We start from the raw sequence: 17,609 nt of genomic DNA, 5'->3' as shown, positions 1-17,609 counted from the left end.
AAAAGGTCATGTGTGCAAATATCGCAGCTTTTGCAGAGTTTGCTTCTTTAGTTACTGGCGTGGAGGAAACTGCTGTAACAGGCACGAGTGAGTGGGTGGTGCATGTGTGTGTCTGCGTGCATGTCTGTAAAGATAATCCCACGGTCTTGCCTCTCAGTCAAAGGGGCTCAGTCTCTCCCCCTTTGCAGCATTCTGCCTCTCCCTGTTAATACCTCTTGTACGGCCCTTAAAAATGATGAACACATCAAAAGCAGCTGTAATTAAACCCCAGCGACCACTGTGGGCTTCTGTATGTCACCAGCAGCATCCCTCTACCCAATCAAGGAGCTACAGGCTTCCAGGAGCCATCCCGCGCCTCCAGAGAAACCCACAGGGGGAGGACCCCAGGCACTGATGGGGGGGGGAGTTGGATGTCCGTAACTCATGCCAATGCTGCTGAGCCCCTCCCCAGCTCTCCCCGTCCGTTACTTTATTTACCCACACGGGGTCAAGGTCACATGCTAGGCTGCAACCTCAATGTGCTGCTGAGGAAAACCGGTGAATGACAATTACATGATGCTCTCAACTAGAACGGCATTATAAATATTATCTCTTCTAATGTCTGCTGTCCCAGAAATCACTTTTGGTAACTCTTATATCCTTTGATGGCAGTTGTAATAATAGTTGCAGTGGTGGTGGTTGTATTTCTATAGTAGCAGTAGTCGTAGTAGTAGTAGTAGCAGCAGCAGCAGCAGAAGCCTGTATTTTATATCATATCCAATTTTATTTCAATTTCAGGATATTCAGCATAATCACAGAAAATGCATTAATGTGCTACGTTGCACAGCCACATTTCTGGCTCGGCTGCAGTCCAGGATGAGTGACATCATTTGAGAATGTTTCTGATATCTTAGAGAGTGGATGATTACTGTGGGATGGCAGAGATACAGAGGGATTATCTCCTGAGACCATTGGGAGCGGTGCTCAGCTCAGTGCTCAGTGCAGTGAGAGTTTAAACTAGCTCTCCGCGGCCCCGAGCAGCCAGAGCTCACATCCGCTGGGAGCCCTCACTCCACATGGCACCGGCCCGCTCCCTGTCTCTGCCCGTCCCCGATGTTCTGCTTTCTGTTCACAAGTTGTCACCCCACTCCCGTTTTCCATAAACGGCAAACATTTTTTTACGCGAGCAAAAATAAATAAGTAAAAAAACAAAAACGAAAGAACATCGACAGCAAAAGCAAAGAGAAGTTATGTCCTCATCTATTGAGCACATGCATGCTGTAGTTCTGCACTGTGTTGCCCTCTCGTTGGACGCGAGAGCAGTGGACGTTAGCATGCGGTGACAGCTCCAGCTCGTTGCAGAATAAATGACATTGAATAAGTCATCACAGCTGTCAGCCATCAAACACAGGGATTCCTAGCTGACATTCATTCTGGCGCTCAATATATTTTTACAGCAAATACCAAAGTAAAAATGCTCCAATGCATGCATGTGTCCATGCGTCATCGTCAGCGTCTTCCATTTATTGATCCATTCATCATTCCTTCTTTCTTAAATTCACTTTTCAGATGACTGTGTAGGGCCAATTTCAAAAGGCAAAGCAGAAATTTAAATAAATATGTTACACTGTAGATTACACATTCTATATAGAAAAAAAGGACAATTATTTGGCAAGTGACCTGTCAGGTACCCAGCAGGAAGGCAATAGCTTTACCAGGATGTAACTAGGCAGAGCAATAATTTGAATGAACAGAGCCCTCTTTTCAGAGATCAGAGTGTGTGGCAACACAGAAACACACATGTCCACTTTCAGTACAAGAGGCTTAACAAGATTGCATCAGTAACATAGCCCTTCTCATTGGGGTGAATGATGGTTACCTGATGCTCTCAACTAGAACGGCATGCTGGCTTTATAAATAGCATTATAAATATGATATTTTCTAAAGTCTAACTGTTTTTCTGTCAGTTAAGGCTAACTAGACCTCTAGCCATTTGGACCCAAGCCTTACAGAGCTCACACAGCCGAAATATATTCAAAAGCTGGTTTTCACTGATTTGTGTGCAGCACCAGGAATCTCACCACTGTGAAAGTAAGTGGTGCACAAACCATATGTCTGTGAATCTGCCAGTGCCCTAATAGCCTAATTTATCCCATTACAAGAAACCTGAGACCTCATTAAGGATCACTGCTGATCCATGACTTTTAGATTCTCAAAACAAGAAAAAAGAGGGAGCGAGAGAGAAAAAAAAAAACACTCTTGGGCCATCTTAGAATAACACAGCACCATACCACAGACAAAATGTAACCATAAAATTGGTAAACATCCAAATTCAGCATAGTATTAGCTACATAAATCTGAGCCAAGTTCCCACAATGCCATGTGCTGCTTAGGGCTTTTCAAGCTCTTGTTATGCTCGGGCCTGGACTGAGGCACCAGCGCTCAGCAGGGGGGCCTTCGCACGAGGCCCCACTACAGAAGGATGTGGCTTTGACACCGAGAACGCCACAGGGAGGCTCAAAGCCATAATCAAAGGCTTCTGCCTCTCTTCCCTTATTTATCTATTTCATATCCAGGCCCGGCACACATGCTGCAGGCCGCCGAGCGTTGCCGTAGGCAGCGCGGCGATGCTCAGTGATTAGGCCGCGCCGCTGCTCACGCCCGGCGAGCTGCAGATCAACCGATTCCGAACGCTCGCTCGGGCTCCGTCTGCAGATCCGCTCGCTGTCCGTCACTCCCGACCGCGGGCCGTCGAGGGACGCGGCACACCCCGTCTGGACAGCGCGTATCCGTCTTCCTGTCTCCTACTGGAGAGTAATGAATATAATAATATTGCACTCTTCATCTTCCCTAGCCCTGCTGTGCGTCTCACTTGCTGGGAGGGCTGATCTCATACAAATGTTGTGCATACAATAAGGTTTCAGGGTCATATACATCCATAAACAGACAGTTGCTCAGTTATTGTATCCTAACTGTAATTGCTTCAGAAAGTATCCTGCTATGTAATATGTAAAATGTAATACTTCTTGCTTCCAAGATTTGGGGGCATGATTTGCATGTAATACACAGAAAGCGATTAAGCCATCATAAGAGAACTGTTGCTGTAGGAGAGTAGGACTCTTTAAGGGTCAATAATGAGAATATGTGGTCCACTTTGTGTTCAAACCCAATTCAGCTCTCAGATAAAATGTATTGACTGTGGAAACCATTCAAAACCAAAGTTATAGCAACAAAGGTATAGAGGCTACTGTAACCCAATGTAAAATTCAGCTGCTTTTTGTTCATTAGCAATCATGTGCTGGAACACGTATGCCAACTGCCTGTCAGTAATGGCGGATTGTTTGTGAGCAAACCGTTATCCTGCCATAAATGTGTGTCAGTGTTGCTATGTCAGTGCATGTGTGCATACTCCGTGTGTGTGTGTGTGTAATTATGTAACCTCTTGAGCGTGGATTTACTGGGATTTACTGGGATGGATTCCTTTGATTCAGTCAGGTGATTATAGGATTGTTACAAACTGGGCTGATTCATAATGTGATTGCTCTGAGAAACCAAAGGGTAACACAATATCAAAGTCTTAATTAAACAGCCTGCAGTCATTCCATATGACTTTTTTTTTTTTACAAAATAAAAAAATTAAAAAAAAAATATTCAATCAACAAATGCTGAATCCGTTTTTGCTACTGAGAATGATGGAAGACTCTTTCATTTCATAAAATAGTTTGATGTTTTGATCCAGCATTGATTATCTGTGCACTGACATTTCAGGAAAACTAGTTTGTCACAAGAACAAAGACTAAGACCTTCAGCATGATGGGAATCTCTTGGATTAATTTGATTTGTTACTAATCTGTCTAATTAAGAAAGTCAGGGGTTCAGTTTGTGTTTAAATGTGCATTAATTCAGTCTTGCTTGGACAGCCCCTGTGTACCTGAGAACATTCTGGAGCAGCTCCGGACAGCATGAAACACTGATATAGACCTCAGCCATTCACTCATAGATGGATATGACCTCAACACCCTGTGCCAATGTAACATCGCTGCATCTGTCGCCATCCACCTGGTTCAACACCAACAGACTCATGGCTTTCCATTTTTTGTGCAAGTTGCATGCAGATTTCAGACACCAGCAGAGAAGGTGACTGATATCCATGTATAGTCACTTGACTTCTTTTTTTTTTTTTTTTTTTGTAGGAACACGTAGTTAAAAAAAATCAATGGACATAAAAAAGATATCATTGTGTGTTTGAGCAGTCAGTCCTTTCACACTCAGACCTTCATTCATACAGTATGAGTTGCGTTTGATGTTTTCTGCTCCTTCAGCAAAGCCATCCCTTCAGCATGCATAAACATGCCGCCCATCTGTGTGAACAGCAGAAGTGTCCCCAAATTAAAACCGTTTGGTTGTCTCAGCTGCTCAATGGTCCATGCATTTACACTGTGTTGTAAATGCACTGTGTGTATGTATGTATGTGCTGATAAAAAAATTTAAAAAAGAAAATCATAAAGTCAGTATGTGACGGTTCGGGTGCTGGGACCCAGGCGCAGAGTGGGAAAAAAAAACACGAAACTCAAAAAGGGGAAAATTAACAAAGACTTTACTAACGGGTAAACAAACAGGGAACAAACAAGGCCACAATGGGCAAAACCACAAACTCAAAAAATAACTAAACAAAGCAGAAAACAAGAGGGACTCACAAATACAGGCAGGGCAGAACACGGTCAGGGCAGAACGCAGGCAGGCAGAGCACAAGGGTAATACAAACAAACAGGTAGGTCAAACAAATACAAATCAGAAACAAAACACAAACAGGTAAAAAAACACAGGCAGGTACAAAGGGTCTGAAACAGAGATTGGAAACAAACACAAGCAGGCAGGTACATGTAAGTCGGGTAACAAACACAAGGAACCAGCACCCGAGTCAAGGGAACAGAGAACTTAAATAGACAGGGGTAACAAGACACAGGTGAACTCAAAAAGCAATCAAACCAAAAGGAGGGGATAAGACACAGGTGGGAACAATGACGGGATAACGAGACAATGAAACAATCATACAATTAACAGGGGGGGAGCAGGACACAAAACAGAAGTGCCGCCATCTGGCGGCCCAACAAGGGAAACACAGACAGGAAAACAGGACCATGACAGTACCCCCCCCCCAAGGGACGGCTCCTGACGTCCCAGGAGGCCGACCCGGGGAGGGAGTCAACAGAGGATGGGGGCTAGAGGCAGGACAAGACAAGAACAGGGACAGAACACGGGAACAGGACTCAGACAGGAATAGGGACTGGACACAGAGCAGGAACAGGACTGGGGCAGGAACAAGACTGGACAGGACAGGGACAAGACAACAACAAGACTCGGGGCTGGACTGGGCAGGACAGGAACAAGACAACAAGACTCGGGGCTGGACTGGGCAGGACAGGAACAAGACAAGAACAAGACTCGGGGCTGGGCAGGACTCGGGCGACACGGGGAGACTCAGGGCTGGGCAGGACTCGGGGAAACTCAGGGCCCGCACATCGGGCGACACGGGGAAATTCAGGGCCCGCACATCGGGCGACACGGGGGACACTCAGGGCCCGCACATCGGGCGACACGGGGGACACTCAGGGCCCGCACATCGGGCGACACGGGGGACACTCAGGGCCCGCACATCGGGCGACACGGGGGAAACTCAGGGCCCGCACATCGGGCGACACGGGGGAAACTCAGGGCCCGCACATCGGGCGACACGGGGGAAGACTCAGGGCCCGCACATCGGGCGACACGGGGGAAGACTCAGGGCCCGCACATCGGGCGACACGGGGGAGACTCAGGGCCCGCACATCGGGCGACACGGGGGAGACTCAGGGCCCGCACATCGGGCGACACGGGGGAGACTCAGGGCCCGCACATCGGGCGACACGGGGGAGACTCAGGGCCCGCACATCGGGCGACACGGGGAAATTCAGGGCCCGCACTCCGGGCGACATGGGGAAATTCAGGGCCCGCACTCCGGGCGACATGGGGAAATTCAGGGCCCGCACTCCGGCGACACGGGGACTCAGGAAACCAGGGGGGACTCAGGAAACCAGGGGGGACTTGGACAGGGGCAAGGCAGACATACAGGACAGGACTGAGACGAGGCACGACAACACTGGACTGGGTTGGACAAGACTGAGGGGGAAACAGACTGCCAGATACTGGCACAATCGGGAGACCTACAAGGACAGACACAGGGACAAGCAGGCGGGGAGGCACACAGCGACACCGACAGACACACAAAGGGACAGGCAGACAGGGAAGGCGAGGGGGGAGCCCAACAACTGACATAGGGACTGACACACAGGCAAACAAGACAAAACACACGCGGACTGGCACACTGACAGACAGGCAGACAGGCGGGCAAACACGTTGGCCGATGGGCTGACGGCTTGGGGGGCAGACAAACAGGCCAACAAACTGGCTGACACACATACGGGTAGACCAACAGACAAACAGGCGGGCAGACAATTAGACAGGGGGGGCCGGGGAACACACGGACACACGGTTGGGAGGACGAACACCAAAGGGAAAATGGACACCAGGGGGAGCGACGAGACCGGGGGAGGGACGACCACTGGGGGGAGGACGGACTCCGGGGAAGAGACGATCACTGGGGGAAGGACCGACACCGGGGGAGAGACGACCACTGGGGGAAGCGACGACACCGGGGGAGGGGCGATCACTGGGGGAAGCGACGACACCAGGGGAGAGACGATCACTGGGGGAAGGGCGAACACTAGGGGAAGCGAGAACGCTAGGGGAAGCACGAACGCCAGGGGAAGCACGAACGCCAGGGGGCAAGGTGTGGACACTAGGGGGAGCGAGAACACTAGGGAAAGAACGGACACTGGGGGGCGTGAGAACACTAGGGGAAGCACAAACGCCAGGGGGAGCACGAACGCCAGGGGGAGCACGAACGCCAGGGGAAGCACAAACTCCAGGGGAAGCACGAACGCCAGGGGGCAAGGTGTGGACACTAGGGGGAGCGAGAACACTAGGGAAAGAACGGACACTGGGGGGCGTGAGAACACTAGGGGGAGCACGAACGCCAGGGGGAGCACGAACGCCAGGGGGCAAGGTGTGGACACTAGGGAGAGCAAGAACACTAGGGGAAGAACGGACACTGGGGGGCGCGAGAACACTAGGGGGAGCACGAACGCTAGGGGGAGAACGAACGCCAGGGGGAGCACGAACGCCAGGGGGAGCACGAACGCTAGGGGGCAAGGCAGGCGGCTTAGCCTGCGGGGCGGCCAGAGCAGTCTGCGGCGGCCCCTGCGGGACAACAGATGGGACCGTTGTCCTCTCCGGGGCTCTGGACGGCTCTGGAGGCCTCTCCGGAGCTCTGGACGGCTCCGGAGGCCCCCCCGGGACTCGAGGCGGCTGCGGAGGCTCCCCTGGGGCTTGAGGCGGCTCCGGAGGCCCCCCCGGGGCTCGAGGCACAAGTAGAGCCCGAAACTTGGGTGTAGCAGGCGGCCTCCGCGGAAGGGTCAGAGCAGGCGAGGCCTCCGGGGCTGGAGGCGGCTCTGGGGGCCTCTCCGGGGCTGGAGGCGGCTCTGGGGGCCTCTCCGGGGCTCGAGGCGGCTCTGGGGGCGTCTCCGGGGCCCGAGGCGGCTCTGGGGGCCTCTCCGGGGCTCGAGGCGGCTCTGGGGGCCTCTCCGGGGCTCGAGGCGGCTCTGGGGACCTCTCCGGGGCTCGAGGCGGATCTGGGAGCCTCTCCGGGGCTCGAGGCGGATCTGGGAGCCTCTCCGGGGCTCCAGGTGGCTCTGGGGGCCTCTCCGGGACTTGAGGCAGAGCAGGCCGTGAAGGCCGCTCCGGGACTTGAGGCAGAGCAGGCCGTGAAGGCCGCTCCGGGACTTGAGGCAGAGCAGGCCGTGAAGGCCGCTCCGGGACTTGAGGCAGAGCAGGCCGTGTAGGCCGCTCCGGGACTTGAGGCAGAGCAGGCCGTGAAGGCCGCTCCGGGACTTGAGGCAGAGCAGGCCGTGAAGGCCGCTCCGGGACTTGAGGCAGAGCAGGCCGTGAAGGCCGCGCCGGGACTTGAGGCAGAGCAGGCCGTGAAGGCCGCGCCGGGACTTGAGGCAGAGCAGGCCGTGATGGCCGCTCCGGGACTTGAGGCAGAGCAGGCCGTGAAGGTCCCTCTGGGACTTGGGGTGGAGCAGGCCGAGGGCCCTGCCATCTGGGCTGGGCAGGGGACAGGAACACAGACCACAGCTGTAGGGAACCCGGCTGGGCAGCCGGACGGGACCGGCGGGACCCCCGCAGGCCGGACCCTGGGAAGATCGCAAGCCGAGACCCCTCAAAAGGGTCAGGATCCGCCGGCTGATCAGCTGGAGGTCTGGCCGACCGGGAGGCAGCCCGACCACGGCGCCTCCGCGACCGCCCGCCCCGGGCACTGGGAGGTTCAAGCTCCCACCAGCCCGATGGCATGTTAATTTTCAAAAAAAAAAAAAAAAAAAAAAAAAAAAAAAAAAAAAAAAAAAAAAAAAAAAACCTCTGCTGGGTCCCAAACTGGCTGGTTCCTTCTGTGACGGTTCGGGTGCTGGGACCCAGGCGCAGAGTGGGAAAAAAAAACACGAAACTCAAAAAGGGGAAAATTAACAAAGACTTTACTAACGGGTAAACAAACAGGGAACAAACAAGGCCACAATGGGCAAAACCACAAACTCAAAAAATAACTAAACAAAGCAGAAAACAAGAGGGACTCACAAATACAGGCAGGGCAGAACACGGTCAGGGCAGAACGCAGGCAGGCAGAGCACAAGGGTAATACAAACAAACAGGTAGGTCAAACAAATACAAATCAGAAACAAAACACAAACAGGTAAAAAAACACAGGCAGGTACAAAGGGTCTGAAACAGAGATTGGAAACAAACACAAGCAGGCAGGTACATGTAAGTCGGGTAACAAACACAAGGAACCAGCACCCGAGTCAAGGGAACAGAGAACTTAAATAGACAGGGGTAACAAGACACAGGTGAACTCAAAAAGCAATCAAACCAAAAGGAGGGGATAAGACACAGGTGGGAACAATGACGGGATAACGAGACAATGAAACAATCATACAATTAACAGGGGGGGAGCAGGACACAAAACAGAAGTGCCGCCATCTGGCGGCCCAACAAGGGAAACACAGACAGGAAAACAGGACCATGACACAGTATCCATCTGTAAAGGTCACACAGATATCCCCAAGTGTATATTGTAGATTACATCCCCCTGCTTAAATCCCTTCAATTACTTTACTGGCTTGATGATCCAGACATTTACGCTGTGCCTGTAGGTGTACTGTATATAACATGCAGTCTGTGTGTCGTGGGGTTCAGCTGGCAGATAACAGCACACAGCATCTGTACTCTCCAGAGACGAGTCTGCCTGCACCTTGCAAAGATCACACTTGTGTTTATTCATGCACTGCTTTTTTCAAATCTGTGTGTGTGTGTGTGTGTGTTTGTATGTTAAATGTTTTTTAAAGCGCAGTGGCGAGACTGCTAGGTTCTCTGTCCACGCAGTGTCTGTGACTCACCCGTTCTGTTATACCAGGTTTTGGCGCAGGGATAATTCACTGAAATTAAATAGATAGCTGATGAGGAGAGGGTGCCAAGATGAGATGTAAAGTCACTTCCATTAATATCACTCTGAGGCACAGAAGGAATGCTGGATTCGAGCAGACTGCAGCATCACTGGACTGCTGTAGATGAGGAGGAATGGATGTAATTAAAGGAAAATAATAAAAAATCATATTTTCTGGTTAATTAGAATGTAGATATGAAGGCCTCCTGCTGCCAGTCCGCATAGCAGTAGATGCCCCAGCTATTAATCAGTACACCAAAATTAATGGCTGTGACTGAATTGTAATTGAAATTGGACATGCGGTGGCACATAAAGAACATGTATGAGGAATGTGAGGGAGTGGAGACCCAGAGTGTCATCGGCCATCACCCACAAATACCTCAATTCTCCCTTGCTGTGACATAAATGATGGTCAATGTGGAGCCGTTGGTCTCTGTGAATTATTAATGCTGTGTGGTCTTTGATGCTGCCAAAAGGCAAACCAAGACTAAACTGGCAGAGTGTTTAATGCATGTCCTTGTTTGGCTAAGAGCTCCAGTTGACATGGATTAAATATAGAAAGGGGGGAAAGTGCTGAGACAATGACCTCCAGCATTATATCCAAGGTCATGGGTTGAATTGCACCACTGAAATGTGTGCTTAGCGCTGGCATAGATGGAGCTGTCTGGCTGCGTATGGGGGGTGGGGGTGGGGGAGGGGGATGGGGACGGGGAGGGAGGGATGGTGTCGATCGAAGGAAGTGTCGGCGTGCAGAAACAGGACAAACAACAGCAGGAGGACACAGGGAACAGCGAGTACAATGTGTACAGGATGTCTGCAAGTGTTTCAGCCTTACCTGAAACTAATCCCTGTTTGTGTGCATGTGCATCCTTATTTGTACGTGTGCGCGCGCACGCGCAGCAGAGAGAGAGAGAGAGACACACAGAGATTCACTAGAGCTTATCTCAGGGGCTGCAGGCTGCAGTTCCTTGTGGGATGCAGGAGGAGTAATTTCTTCTTCTTGCATAACCTGGAAGGTCAGTGGCTCAGCCCACATTTATATCGGTTTGACTCAGAAGCAGATGCGCTGCATTGTAAATAGGGGCATGGCTTTTAAATAAATGCCTGTCAATCCTGCTTTTTCTGTCAGGATGTGAACCATATGGGGACGCAGAGACTGGCTCTGGAATGAAGGATGTCTGGAAGTTTCATGCCTGGGACATTTGAATTTTTGAAATTGTGGTTTACTTCTGTTTTGTCTTTTGTATCATATATACGTCTATATATATCTTTGATCTTTGACTGCAAGTGAACTATAGCATATTCTGTTGAAAAACATAATCATTTCCTATATATTAAATGAGTGTTTTAGATTTTTTCCACTGTAACCCATAATCAGACAGTGTGCATTGGCTGAATGAAAGTGATCAGTGTCAGCCATCCAGAGTTAATGCAGTCACCTTTCACACTTTTAGCATGTTAAATTAGAGCTAATGCATAAGTACCTGTGCTGATCCTGCCAATGCTTAGGATTACACAAGACAATGAAAGGTCTGTCTGAAAGTGTTAGCCTGTCTTAAAAAAGTAATTGTGCTTGGGCCACACCTATCACAACTGTTTTCTGGAGGATCAGTGTTAAACAACCCCTTTTAAAAAAAATTTAAAAAAATAAGTGTTAACATCAAAATACATTGTTTTCTTCGGCCCTAATCAATGGAAGTTTGATAATATCTAAACCTGTTCAGTATGAATCAGTGTCAGGCTTTTGTATGCAAGACGCAGAATACAGCAGTGTCCATAACACCATAAGTTGTCAAATGATTCATGCAATGCCAGGATTTAGAATTTGAAATGAAACCACGTCTAAACATGCACATGCCTGTTGCTCTGCTATTAAAAAGGCGTTCATTCATTCAGAGATATGTTTGTAAATGTGCCACAGCCAACGCTTTAACCTGAACATACAGGAGAGGTCCTGGCACAACAAATACACATGCTGAATTTGCTCCGCAGGAATTATGTATTCAGCGATGTACTCGCTTTTCCCACGTTAATTAAAGTGTCTCTTAACAAGCCTTGATGTGAGCGGTAATATTATCTTTCCCCAATTGCTATGTAAATTACAGCCTCATGTCCCTGCTTATCATGGTACACTGGAGAGTGTGATGTCTCCTCCTACACATGAACTAGTTTGCTGTGCTCAGGATAGTCAGCACAAAACAGAGAGTCAGCACATCGGGTTTCTCTTTAAAAGATTTTTAAAAGATCAAATAACATTTTCGAAAAGAGAATTTTCTGGGCCAGACTGAATGGACGGGGCTATGGGAGGATGTGAATTCTAAAGCACGTTGACGGCATTTTACCTTGAGAAAGAAACAGGAGACATTGTAACAGCGCATAGAACAACTCTGAATGTGTTTCTCACACTGTTCAATGCCAGCACTGCTCAAAAAATATGCTGTCTGCTTTGATTCCTGATGGGGGTATTTCAAAGTAGATAAGGTACTGAAGAGCAGAGTGCTTGTGAAGTCATTTGCAGAAAAATATGACACTTTCCTCATGGACTATGTGCCAGACATCTGTTAGAGAGCAATACATTTGCTTGACATTACACAGTGGTCAATATATAACATGGTGTTTAATAAATTATTCTGGAAAAAAAGAAGATTGAAACTTGTAACCCAGGCTTGTGAAACTATGTTCTGTGAAGTGCTTCTCTCTGATCACAAGCAGGTTGACTTGGTAGGTATGTGAATGTTGTGATATTAAAAAATGGGGATAGAGCATGTTTACCTTAATCCCACTGCTGTTGGGATCATGTGTGGTTGAGGACTAGATCTTGTTTGAATCAGACTAAAGGGACTTTACAGGGGAGCATGGCATCCATCAAAATAAGTATGTTTTTATTTTCAATGCAAGATGGAACTGATATTCACTGGCTCTTCCTTTTCAAGTGAAATTGGTGAAAAAGCCTTTCAATATTCAACTGAATCAAATTCAGTATTTCAATAGTATTTCACTCAGTCATGAGTGAGAAATCTTTTATAGATTTGTCGGAGGGAAGGTGATTTGCCCTGCTTTTAGAAAAGTTCACGAGCGGATACTGTACATCTGAGCTGTAAAACCAGAAATATCTGAACACTGCACGGTACTCCAATCTATGGATTTTCTGCTCATGTTTAGATTTGAAAAGCTAACGGTTTCATCAGGGAGCTACGTGTGAAACAGAGGCACTGACAAAATGGGGTATTTGACATTGGGGAGTTCTTTCTCACCACCCTTTAAGTGTTTTTCTTCCCACTGGGCTTTTTTTTATTTTTTATAACCTTGCTTGCTTTTTGGGGTTCAGGCCTGGTTTTTGCCCAACTTCCCTTTACGTTTCCTCAGTAAAGCATCTGTGTGTCCCTGTTAAAAGCACTATACGAATAAAATTGAATTGACATCTCACACAAGTGTCTTATAGTGTATTGAACAGTCTCATTGCCAGAATGGAATATGCAGAAACACATCAATACATTCTACATATTATTTAATGAATTATTGCATTCATTTCTTTGTGCACTGGAATAACACTTCTAACTCAGAACAGGTAACTACTGTATTATCTATCTTTTGATTTTTCAATTCACAAAAACGTTCTTTTTATCTTTAAAGTGAAGGCAGGCAAAATATCCATTATTGATATTTGACTGTAGGACATTGTTGAATATCCTTGAGGGATAATAAATTATTCTGAAGAGCAAAAGTTTGATTCTAGCAACAACATCGAAAGCGACTTGGTAAAACACTGGAGAGATGACCAAGCAGCTCAACTTTGAACTGCACATTAAGATCCACAAACTGATGATCAAGCACATTGCTAAAGGTAGCGGAACAGACCACAGTCAGCATTTAATCGGCACATTAAAGTGTGAGAGAGTGTGTGTCTCCCCACCCCCCACCCCCCCATTCTGTTTAGGGTTTTAAAGAATTAGATTGATATATGGTAAAACAAAAATGGAAATATATATATACAGATAACCTAAAAAAAATCTTTATTAAAATATTGCCGCTTGCCTTTGCAAAAGTAAATTAAGCATACATATATCCAACAGAGCAAGCATAGTCAAACTATTGGGCAACAGATACAAGTGAAATTGTCAGAATAGTTCATTCACCCTTTAAAATGTCTTACATTCAGGTGTGATGAAACATAATATTTCAGTAGTAGTATCTTCAAACATGCAGTGAAACAAATTCAAGTTGAGAATAACCAGAGCATACATTAACACATAAAATAATGGCAATGCCATATGAATAGCCAATCTACGTAAAAAAAAAAAAATAAGAAAGCTGCAATAATTCATACCTCTAATGCCATTTTTTACTGCTTTGTATTGCTTTCATGACAGCATGAAACCCCCCTGCATATTTTCATGTCTTTTATACAAGAACATTTGTATAGTGTTTCTTCTGTCAAAATCCATTTAAAATGTAAGGGAAAACATTTTCATGTTCTGTAGGGACCTGGTTCGATAATCTTTTTGGCTAATGTCTTTGGAAAAGATTTTATTATACCAAAGGCATATGCACCTCCTGAATCAGAGCACTGACTGATATGGAAGTGATACGGAGAGAAGACCACTTTTCCAGGCCATGTTCCTTATCAGAACCTTGCCTCTCAAGTGTCTCGCTGTGCTTGCAGCAATGGCATATCAGCCCGGAGGAACAGCTGTTCATTCGTTGTTTGTAGTCTTTTTTTTGTCTTTTTAAATGGAACATAATGTCAGGTTTTAGTACCAACGCCTCCGAGCAGAACCAATAGATGCACTTGTTCATAGTTAGCTCAAAAATATTCTGAGCACAGTTCTGATAATTCAAGAATTTGTCTTGCATCAGCAAGAAATTACATTTCCCTTGCCCTTGAGTAGCTTGTGTGCTTTCACCAAAGTGTCCAACAGAAACAGCAAACCAAAAGTCTATAAAATATCCTGCCCAGGGATTGACACAACACTTAAAATATTAATAAATAGGCCTCAATTAGACTTGTTGGGATTACCCATACAGAAAAGTTATATATTTAAATATATGATGGAAAATTTAAATGTAATTATTGGAATATATTATGCAATGTACATATGAAATACATGCATTTAAATGTATATATGTATTAAATATACGTAAATACATGTAATAAAATGCAGTCAATTTAGAATATTTTTAAATACTTTCACTTTTAATATATTTGAAATGTATTTAAGTATATGATGTAAAAATATAATATTAGCACACATTTTTAAATGTAATTCAACTGTAGTTTTCATATATTTTCATGTTTAATTTTTCCATATGGGTATATTTTTATTGTAGTAGTCCATTAATGAAAATTTGGTCTTAGTCTGAAATATATACTTTCACAACAGTCAAAATATAAGACATCAAACCTCAGCATATGGAGCAAAACGTGAATAGTAAGCAGTTGTTTTTTCTTTCATAGGTCTTTTAATTACTGTAATTGAAAGTCTTGAGCCTGAACAAGAGATGACATTTCTATCATTTTTTGCTGATGAAAGTGAAAGTATTTATCATAGCTAATTGAATTATATGGATGAGAAAATTTTAATCTTGATTAGAAGTCACTTGTAACAGCGGAATTATTTTTAACGAGTTAAGCTGATGCTAGCTGTAAAATAATATAATACATATGTGTCTCTGAGTAGAGGTAACCATTAGTGTTGCTTACGCATTCATATGATTTTGTGTTCCTGAAATAGAGCATTATTGATGCATAGACCATAGCTTTATATCATTTTTCATAAAATCTAAATATATGTGAGTTTTTTTTTTCCAGTAAAGGATGACACCTTCCTAAAAATGAATGTTGATAGACACCAAATCCCAGAAAATATAGTTTTAATCAGGTCCGATCACATCATTACGTCTAATTCACCATGATTATTCATATGGGCCAAAGAATAAACAGGCATCCACAACAGTGTCTGCTGCCAAAGCACTGATTCAAGGCCAGGATGAACCCTTTTCCATTAGTCGACTGCTGAAATTGTGAGCTAGTACGAGGTGGCACTGATGTGTGATGTTTTTATTCGCTATATTTAGGACCATCTGCTCCAACAGCAACAGAATACTAATGCAACTACTCTAAAGCCAGAGTGTTCACTGAGGATATCAGGAGCTGGTGTCCAGGCACATTCTTAATTTCGGAGAGTGCTGCATTACCATGTTCTTCTCCTTTCTCAAATGCCAAAATGAGTCCTATTAAATTCTGTCATCTCTTGCACTTAAAAGAATGTCAGCACTAAAGAATACAATCAAGTAATGCAATAATACTGTGAAAAATTCCCTTTTTGTTGTTATAAGATATGATATAAAGACATTATACCTCATTTTTAGGTGAATTCATGAGATTGTTCATGACCAATACGTTACTTCTGATTGTGGCACTTGTTGTTTATGCATCCCATTGCATTGCTCTACCGATCATGTTTTTGTACTCCATTGTGCACTGGAGTAAATGAGCACTCCCAAAAATGTCAAAGGATAATTCATAACCTCTTGCAGTGGACAGTAAACGCGGATATTGCCAGAAAAGATGACCTAACCTAGTTTTTACCGTTCTCTGTTGCTGAGCACCTGACCGCCATTGCACTCTTCGGTTCTGATCAGTGGTTTTTCATCCCGCACAGGCAGGGCCGGTTCTAGGCATAGGCGACATCGGTGGTTGCATGGGGCACCAATCCGGCTGGGGGGTGGGGGGAGTGTTGGGGTGGGTGCCAAGTGGGTCCACAATCACTATTTCCAGCACCCACCCCACCTGCCCACTCTCCCCAACCCCAGTCCGCAGTCTCGCCTACGGTGGCTTTAAGGCTAGAGCCGTGTCTGCACAAAGGCACTGCACAGCTGTCCTCTCTGCTTACAGGAGCACAAAGCTCAGTCCCCTGGCCAGACTCCCTGTGAAAGCATCGGATACAGTAAAGCAATACCAAAATGAGAACATGCTCACGCCAGGAGCTCTGAGGCAGGGACGTGCTCCAACTTAATCAGCAGGAGCTAAATTATATTCAGTATATGTCCATTATATTACATTATTTATTTCCTCGACAGGGCAACATACCCAGGCTGGAGTATTGCACATTATCCGTTATATATAGCTGTATATAGCAGTGCCCCTCCTTAGAATTGATCCAACCTTCTGGCTACAAGACAAGTGAGCCAAGTTTTTGTAATCTGCCTCCCCTCTGTCCATCTTGTATGAAAAGTATAATGGCATGTTTATTACACTTTTTAAAATTGCATTTACACAGTGAGGTTCCTCTGGAAGGGCTGGTGTTGTGTATTGAGATACATCTCCAAGAGATACCGCCTTCTGACAGTTTGTGTTCTCAATGATTCTCAAGGTTCTCTACAGGGTTTATGATAAAAAAAGATACATACTCCAACAATTATCCCTATGCCCCTGCTGTCTCGGTGTCCTTCAATCCCCCAAACCCTGTTTAATAAACAGACTCTGAACACTGGGGTCAGGGATTGTGACGGGTAGCAGAGTCCACATTTATTCCTCAGTATTTTCTCCAGCATTTTTGACTGGGGTAGGCAGAAGCAGGGAGAGGGAGGGAGTGAGAGAGAGAGAGAGAAAGAAAGAAAGAAAGAAAAAGACTTGAGGTGATTTATCATGCTGGGCGATGTGCAATCTGCAATCCCATGCAGCCTGCTGCCAGCGGTCACTTTACAGATGCCTGGCAAACCCCTCTCACAGCAACAGCTGGCTTTCATCCAAGGGAGTGCAGTGTTCTTAATTGTGCTTAGATTACTTTTACATTTTGATCATGATCAAAGCGCCTCTGTACAGATGGGTGAAGTGCTCGAGTGTTGATGGGGGGGGGGCATCTTCTTTCAGCCTCTTCTCTCTCACTACAACGTCATCATTTTGAGTGAAAGCATCCATTCAAATAGTAGATTTGTTGCTTTCTGAACAAATAAGAACATGAACAGAACTCAGCCATTATACTCCTCATTTATTTATTTATTTATTTCTCCCAGGGTCATGGAAAATACATAA

The 17,609-nt window shown here is 46.1% G+C and overlaps 1 protein-coding gene across 1 annotated transcript in view; it reads left to right on the top strand.

Moving 5' to 3' along the window:
• The window catches only part of LOC118214877 (inhibitory synaptic factor 1-like), a 36,064-nt gene that overhangs the window by 3,444 nt on the left and 15,011 nt on the right, over positions 1 to 17,609 (top strand). The window lies entirely within an intron of this gene.

The sequence above is a fragment of the Anguilla anguilla genome, chromosome 16 (assembly GCF_013347855.1).
Source record: "Anguilla anguilla isolate fAngAng1 chromosome 16, fAngAng1.pri, whole genome shotgun sequence".
Taxonomy (NCBI): domain Eukaryota; kingdom Metazoa; phylum Chordata; class Actinopteri; order Anguilliformes; family Anguillidae; genus Anguilla; species Anguilla anguilla.
Note: the sequence above shows the minus strand (reverse complement) of the source record. Positions and strands in the feature narration are given on the sequence as shown.